Source organism: Pinus tabuliformis, chromosome 2_2 (genome assembly GCF_031772625.1).
Source record: "Pinus tabuliformis cultivar Carrire ecotype Pingquan chromosome 2_2, CPIR1, whole genome shotgun sequence".
Classification (NCBI taxonomy): Eukaryota; Viridiplantae; Streptophyta; class Pinopsida; order Pinales; family Pinaceae; genus Pinus; species Pinus tabuliformis.
Genome location: NC_142300.1, coordinates 1,125,955,658 through 1,125,964,865, shown reverse-complemented (window position 1 = coordinate 1,125,964,865; position 9,208 = coordinate 1,125,955,658). Strand labels below are relative to the sequence as shown.

General features: G+C 37.1%; 1 pseudogene; it reads right to left on the bottom strand.

The window, feature by feature from the left end:
* Positions 1–580: 580 nt before the first annotated feature.
* Positions 581–1,807, bottom strand: LOC149197353 (putative protein phosphatase 2C 53 pseudogene; annotated as a pseudogene).
* Positions 1,808–9,208: the final 7,401 nt, after the last annotated feature.

The following is a 9,208-nucleotide window of genomic DNA, read 5'->3' as shown; positions in this document are numbered from 1 at the left end:
ATACATTATCATATTCTCACTTCATTATTATATCAATCTACAATTATACTGTGAACGTTCCTAATTATACATTATCATATTCTCCGTTTAACTTCTTCGACATAATAGTTTTTAAACATTTTCTTCGAATGGATATCTGTAATTAGCGAATCTGTGGAATTGTGAACGAGTTTTATAATTATTACAATTCTGTCAGTCATAAATTTCGTCCATTCACCAACACAAATATTTTCACTGATTCCTCCATTAAACTGTGAATGGTGGTTCTCTTGACATTCCTTTCTGCGGAATGTGTTCAAATTAGCCCTGTTAACGCTGTTAAATTGTGAATCAGATTTCTATCTGTTTCTGCATTTTACAAATTAACCAATAGTTTTGTTGCTTCTTTCTTTAAACCATCAAGATCTGTAATCTGTGGCAGAGTTTATAATCTTGTGAACATTGACAGCATATAGCTTAGTCATATAACCATTACGAGGTTGAACGTATATATATGTCAAATGCATTGGCAAATCAAGTATGATAATTGAAATTGAATGAGAGAAGAACTGTGAAAAATAATCATTGGACATGAAAAACCCTATTTATATTTCTTGCAAAAATGTCTGAGTTGTACTATCATAACACTAATATCATCGTGTGATTTTCTTGTTACTGCTACTTCTACAAGCCTTTTGCAAGCAGCTATAGGACCGCCTCCTAATGGTGTCGAATTAGGCTGGTTCTCCACGCAAAAAGGCCTGGCAATATCTACCGCTTCTTGATTACTGACTACATCCCACAACCCATCTGATGCCAGAATTAAGAATTCGCAATCAGATGTTACTGGAATCTTTCTAGTCTCTGGTTCAGCCGTTATCCATTCTTTCATGTGTGAGTCACCTATTGCCCTAGTTACAGCTAGAGACCCCTGAACTCGCCAAACTCCGTGGCGGAGGTCAACGATTCCACCCAAATTCTCTATCCGCTTTCGTTCGTCCTCCCTTCCAGCTCGATGATCACATGTGAGGGCTTCAGAAGCAGCGTTTCTGCTCAGAACTGCTCGACAATCCCCAGCATTGGAAACCACTAAGTTACCATCTATAATCAGAGCTGTTACACAAGCAGTACCGCCATAAACATTTTGCTTCAAAAACTCTGCATCTGTTGTTAAGTAGCCAGCTTTAACGGCCTGCTCAAGAATGTTCTCTGTTTCATCTCCCATGTCCACCATAGCATTGACAATATTCTGCCCAATATTTTCGGCAGCGAAATCTGAAGCTTTGCGACCGCTATGACCATCAAAAACCCCAAAGAAGGCCTGCTCGGAATCGCCAAGAACATTGGCAATGGCTTTGTGGGTGTCCTCCATGAATTCTCGCCGACCTTTTTTGCTTGAAACTGCATAATGAAAACCCTCCACATTAACCTCCTTCGCCTGCTCCACCGCTGAGAACAGCGAATTTAGGTCCGGCAACTGGAGCCGAATATCCATTCTCTGCGGACGTTTTCTCTTTAGCTTTGAGGAATAGCATTTGCTCGAACCATTCTCCACCCTGACATTGTCCGAACTGTTCCCGCTCTCTGTCCAAAGCAGATTCTCCTTCCTATTTACAGGGCTCAGTCCAGATCCCACAAAACTGGTATTGGTTAACACATGGCTCAGTCCAGATCCCACAAAACTGGTTTTGATGCCGCAGGTCCTGGGCGTTTGGAAACCAGGATTCGAAGGAGAGCTTGCCCATATTTCAATATCATAATCGCGTATTGAAAGGGACCTGCATGAACCCAAGAACAAGGAAGAATTCCCTGCTGCAAGGCTCGCCATTTTCACAATCTGCGGATGATGCTGCTATTGTTGATGTTGTTGATAATGGTTGAGCTTGTTGCCTTCGAAAACTGGCTGATAAAGGCAGCAGTAATGCCCTCTCTGTTGTTACAATTCAATTGAATGTTCTCGCTCCGAGAAACTAGAGCTGGTTCCGTCCTAGACGATCTACCGTTAATGTGTTGAATCTGAAACCGATTGGAAACTGCTGAGAAACGGATGGTCTCCTCATTCGTTTCGTAGGTCTCCTGGAATCAAAACGGTGATTACACATTTCTAATCATTTCATAAAAGAATTCTGGCGGGACTACCAAATTTGAATTCAAAATTTTGGGCGGCACTGTCTAATTTGAAATGTTGGACGGGGACTCGGGGATTGAATGAATGTACGTGGACACATTAAATGAAGTTTTGAAGTTCGAGTTGCGGCAGGTGAGTGAATCGATGTGTATCCATGCATCCATGCATGCGATGGGCTCTCCGGGTTACGTGGACTATAGCATTAATGATGCTATAGTCCATGAAATAGCACTCGCCTGTGAATCGATGTGTATCCATGCATCCATGCATGCGATGGGCTCTCCGGGTTACGTGGACTATAGCATTAATGATGCTATAGTCCATGAAATAGCACTCGCCTGATTGTGATGCTCTATTGCCACTCGTGCATGTAGAACCCTGACCCCAAAACGGGTGAAATCACCACAAAGACTACAACCACTGAGACTAAAACAAACACTCCCAAAAACCGCCAAATGCTCATACGTAGCAGGGGTTAAATTTGACAGGGAATTTTTTTATGACAGTTTTATTTTTAAATTATCCATCACATGATTTTTATAATTTATTTGTATAAGTTTTATTTAATTTCTGAAAATTGTATTCCTAATTGTTGCAAAATTTCCATTCTTTGTTGTACCAATCCATCTAAATATCATTGCTATGCTTTCTTTTTAAACATATTAATGAAATTTTTCTATGATTTTCCCTGGGCATTGAAATGTTTAGCTATTTTTTTGGTATAATTTCATCCTAAAATTATATGAAAACAAGCCAATATTTACACCATAATTTTGGGTTTTCAAATTACATTTACAGAATTGTCTCATACATAAAAACCGAACGCTACTCCCATCCCATCTCACTACAGTGTAGAAGAGATATCTGATAAAAAATATCAACTAACACCAATTTAGAGGAAAATAATATGCAGGATACCACAAATAGTAATTTTTGTGAAATAATGTTGATATTCACTGCTGGTATTCATGGTAAGTAAATTATTCATCCCTTGAAGAAGTTGTGAATAATCGCTGACAATGGTAACCAGGGTTAAATTTGAATAATGAATATATAATCAAATTAAGAAATTGTTTACATGAATTTTACACTTTTTACACTTTAGGCAGAGAAGCAAGCAAAATACAAAAATACAATCTAAAACAAAGTAAACTAAAAAACAAATTATCAAGCACTAAAATTGAAAGAAGCTAAACTAACACAGATTGGAAAAACTCACAATGAGAGCCAAAATTGGCACTCCTGTAGCATTTGAGGTTAAGAAAAATGGTTGTAATTTTCTTGCTATAATCTTTGAGAGGTAGTATTGAAACCCCTCATGCTTGCTTCCAAAGTTTGAGATGATTAGCCTAACAAGAGATATTGTAACCTATGATGCTTGCATCCACAATATGAAATATTTAGCCTAAAAGTTCCAATGATTTAGGGTTTAAAAGTTATGTGAACATTGAAACATCTCACGAATAAAAAACCCTGACATTTCTAAATTACACTAAAAGGAAAAAGTTACAGCTCCGCCAAGCCATGAACAACTAACCCAACTGGTTATCAAGAGAAACCAAAAACAACGATAAGAATGGGGATAAAGGCTGCGCATTTTGGCCATCCCTAGTGGCTAGGTAGGTGCTGATGTGACCAGGGAGGGGCTGAGACAGTGAGACCTATCCCAATTCTTTGTAAATTCCACTGTGGTTTTGATGTATCTTATTCTTTCCGTCAAAGGGGATACAATTGGTTTTGATAATAAGGTTTAACAAACACACGCTCACATGATTATGGCTATGATGTCTACACGTTGACATGGTTATGATGTGCATTGCAGACAATTAACAAAAGCAAACTTTGGTCACATTTATGACTTAGTCACTATTTAAAACTACACTAAAATAATTTAATTACAGTTTAATTTTAAACTAATTTTAAGGCAAATAATTTATAAATTTAAATTTATATGATTTCTTTTAAGGAATATAATCTATAAACGATTTTATATAAAACATTTCATAATCATAATTGCCCACAAGCGAATATCTGGAAAAATTCAAAATAAACACAGATTTGACCATTTAAAATGCAATTTGACACCAAACCTAGATTGACTCTCTTTTCTTTTGTTTCTGCAATTACTCGGCATAAAATATAACCTAGTGATTACATTATGCCTACCTTGGAAAATAATTGCAGGTACTTCCCTTCCAATTCGTAACGTTACGCCCAAACTTTGGGACTTCCAGGTTCCTACTCACAATGCTTTGCCAAACCGTAAGACTGAATGTAAACCAAATGAGTGAAGTGGCGAGGGAAAGAGACATTATGATGCATGTGAGGTAAGTAATAGCGGAATCGAAACCCTTACCGATCAAAAGAGTGGACGACTGGTAAGGGACGGAAAAAAAAAATTACAGCAAGAAGGGATGTTAGAAAGGCATGAAGAAGGGGCCAGAGAGACATGTGCATAGTCGGGCGTTTCTGAGTGTTAGTGAAGAGTGGGTGACTGGTAAGGGATGGAAAAAAAAATTATAACAAGAAGGGATTTTAGAAAGGCATGAAGAAAGGGGCCAGAGAGACATGTGCAGTAGAGTCAGGTTTTTATGAGTTTTAGTGGTTTGTTGAGTTACAGCTTTTGTAGCCTTCCAAATTTTCAAGTTCTATGTTCTGTAGGTGTGTGGTGTTGCCTATGCAAATTTCCCCTTACTCTGCAAGATAATTCACATCAAATCTAATAATTTGTTGTTTTAGCCAGCGAGACTAAAACATAATTGCAATTTGGAGATACGGAACTTGGTAGATGGGAGGTCACCAGCCCAATTAATTAAATCAATCAATAATGCATGGAGAAGTGCCATAGCATTTATAACTTAATTTGAGATTTATTGTTCCAGATGGATAACTTTTCCTTGATATTTACTGGCACCTCTAATATTCTGCCAAGCTATATATATATATACTTGTCAGTTTTTAATATGCCCGTCAAAATGACTTTTTTGAAAATTATTGGCAAGTTAGAAATGACGTTTAAATTTTAAAATAAATCGTATTTTAAGTGTAAAAACGCCAAAAACTTGCATACGGGCGTCAAATTTAACCCCTGATGCGTAGGAATTCTAAATTTCGTACCACAAACCGTGGAATGATCATGTTGCAGGGGGCATTTAAGAACCGTACCACAAATGGTTGAACGGTCATGATGTCTGACAACAGTGCCAGAAACTCTTCAATGGTGGGGGTCCAAGTGGAATTAGCAGGTGGCCACCAATATCTACCTAGATCACACCCTCCACATGCAACAGTTTCTCCTGCTTGCACTCATGGAAACCCTTTCAGAGGCAGGTGGAAAAAGTGAGTAGGCGGAGAGAATTAGAGAGTAGTTTCAACGTTCTTGGCATCCGAGTAGAAAGCATGTGCGTGATCGCTTCCATTGTCTAGAATACAATGCAGTGACACGTAGAGCGCCTGCATTTACATGACTTTATAGTGACTCTTGAGATAAGTTCCTTCCTCACTTTTGCATCATTTATTGCTCGCTTCAAAGGAATGAATTGTAGTACAATGGATTGCACAATAGTGGCATTCTATTTCATGAATTTCCTCATCGACGAATTGGTTGTGCTATTTGACAGCATTATAACAGCAGCAATCTGTAGGCCTTGTTTTCTAGCAGGAAGGCATCATATTGATGTTGCTTCTTCTTCTTCTTCAAAACCAACTTCTCCTTTTGTAAAACCAATTGGAACTAGAAAAATTGTTTCTATTTTAGAAGCAGTCTGAAGGCCTCCTCCCTCTGTAGAAGCAATCCTAACGACGTTGCCTTCAGTAGAAGCAGACTCTGGACCATTTGTGGAAGCAGACTGTGCTTCATTTGCTTCTATAGAAGCAGTTTGAGGAACCTATTTCATAGAATTAATCTGAATATCAGCTCCTCCTCCTCCATTAGTAGCATCTTCTTGTATACATGTGGTGAGTCCATATCCATACTTAACCCTCTTTATCTTCTCCACTTTAAAATTCGCTAAAATGTCAATGACATCCAAGGAACCTATTTCTAAATCTAGTGATCCTATGATGAAGGTTGTAACAAAAACTGCTAAATTGCCTACACAGGTAACTCTAAGGGTAGGAAAAGTAACAAATCCCATTACACTTTCGCTTATCTCAAATTGTGCCAAAGAAAAAGTGAAGCACCACCTGAGCTAGCAAACGAACTATATGACCAACAATGGCATGATGGCTCGGCGTCCTTCCCAAATATTGAGTAAATCCATGATCCCAAAATACAATCCAAAGCGCACCTCTACCCAAATTTTGATAAAAACAACTTCTATTTCTCCACTCAATATCTATTGTGTGTCTGCAAGCATTTACATAACAATCTTTTGCGCACAAATATTTAGGTAGTGAAGTTCCACGTATTATATCATTGAGCTTTTACGCTGCTAACATGAATGTTTCCAATATTTGATTCCATTACAATTCGTTTACCTTTCATGTTTTCTCTCCTTCAATTTCAAGCTATGCCTTTCCCATCTTTGAATTCCATTACAATTCCTTTATTGCTAACAATGAACTTAGTGAAGGGTATTTAACCTTTTCCAACTAGCGACTTGCTTAAAATATCTTGACATGCACGCACTTAACTCAGTTAACTCACACTCTAAATATGGACTGCACTTAACTCTTCATCCATCACTCGACTTGACTCAACGGTCAAAAGTCAACACTTAGTTAATTGTTTCTCCAATTTTAGCTAACTGCTCATGCGGGATTAATTACAATTTCTAACACTCCCCATTAATTACGACTGTATGACTCAACATAACTCAGCATGACTCATCTATGCCTTCTAGGCTTATAATAGAAATTGACTCAATTTTCACTCAAACATGTCTGTTGGTCTATGTCTCGGCTAGGCTTTCAATGACTCAAGACTTTCACAATTTTGCATTTTTTTTTCTCTTCTTCCAAATTTTAAATCCTCGAAATTGCTTCATTCTCTGTTGTGGATTCTTCCTATAGGCTCCATATTTCTTTACTTGTTGTTGCTGCAATTTTTCTTTGACTTTTCTTGAATCTATGTTGAAACACAATTTGATCTTGTCTACTACATATTCCTCTTCAAATATTCATTCAACCATGGGCTCAACCATGAACTGTTGCCATAGCATTACATCTTCAAACTGTCTTATTTTCTCTGCTTCTTGCACTTCATTTTCCTAAGTTTCTTTTTGCCATATATCTTGATAGAAGAATCTTATCTCTTCTTTACTCTATTGCTGAAAAATCATTTCAATGCATTCATCTTTGTCCTCAGAAAAATCCATATCATTCTTTTCACTTTCATCATCAGGTACTACTATTTTTTTTCCTGTAATCTGCACACTCAAGATCATTATTCACCATTTCATTCAATTCTTTTATTCCAACTGCTGCTTTAAGACTCACATCAATTTGTTTTATTGGTTTTTGAATCCATTCTTCAATGAACTTTAAATCTGCATCAAATTTATTAACAACTTTGCTTTCAGCTTCTGCTCCCATGCTATTTTGAACACCTGCATGTATTTAAAAACAATGTTAAAAACATCTTTATTATGCTCTTCAGTGAGAGCTTCCTTCTCTACCTTCTTTTCAACTTCATTGAAACTATCTTCCACCATTAAGTGGTCAGTGGATATTCTCGTCAAAAACTCTTCAGTCACTTTATCTTGTTCTTGATCATGAACTATTGCTACAACTGCTTCATATCTTGCAACTACAGTGGCAACTTCAACCTTCAATGTTTCATCAAACATTGCGCTTACCATATTGTCACAATCAATCCATGTTTCAAAATAGAAACCGCACATATCATCAACATAATGTTCATCCACACTATGGTGGCATGTCCGAGCATGCATGTGCTCATTGTCAATTTCATTAACAATTTTAACTTCACCAAATCCATCAGTTGCGGTTGGATTCACCAATTCACATATCACTTTGCAGTCATCATCCACATGTGTGTCATCACAGTGGGATTCACAATCATCTGCATCATCCACGTTACAATGGATCCCTTGAGCATTTATTCGCTCTTACTCTATTTTGCACAAAGGCTTCAACTTCTCTCTCTACAATCTTTGTTGCATCTTCTTCGTCCATATGCATGCTTGTATAACGGGTTTCAATTTTATGGTCTTGACAACCATCATCCAATTTTAAGTGGGGTTCTCCAAGCTCTATTTTCCTCTCAGAGTCTTGCTCATATACTCTCATACCTGCGACTGACTTATTTGCTTGTGACATAACCTACTGTTGCATGTCACTCTCCGTTGCACCAAATTCTTCTTCGTTTTTTTTGCTAAACTTTTCAATTCCTCAATTGCAGCTTGAACCTTTCTAAACATGGGAATGATATTTGCCTCTTCTTTTCGATTTATTTTCTTCATATGCTTCAATCACACTTTGCGTCCCATGACTGTAGTCATTCTTTTGTTTTATAGTTTATTTCTTAATTGCATGAGGCTATCTTCCATATCGTCCTAAAAGGAAATGATTTGCAATATGTGCTCCGCAAAACACAATCTTCACCCAAAAACCTATCATGCTTCACAAAACACCAATTGTTTTTTTTTTTTACAAACAAACTTTTACAAAACCCTAAATACTCTTTCCAATAAAAAACATTTTTCTTAAATATAAAAAAAAAGTTTATGTACCAACCTTATTTTTCATTATATTCATAAAACATTCACACTTTTGAATGCACTTAAAGATCAATACATCTTCCTTTTTAAACTTCAACCCGAATAAACCTTCCAAATTTTGGGCGACCATTTTAAAATAAAAGCCTTTCAATTAAGTTTGGGCTATGCCCATTTTAAAAGTTTTGACTTCATATTTTAAAACACTTTGAAATAATGTTGAATTTAACAAAAACTTAAATTTGTTTGAACACTTGGGCTACTCACATGGGCGAGAACGTAGCGATGATGGTTTAGGCCATCAACGCTTCAACGCTCACTTTGTTTTAAAACAAAACTACAGCTACGACTCTACGAACTGACGGTGGCAGACTAAAAATATTTCGTCATTGTCGACGGGTGTGACTTAACGCTCACACGG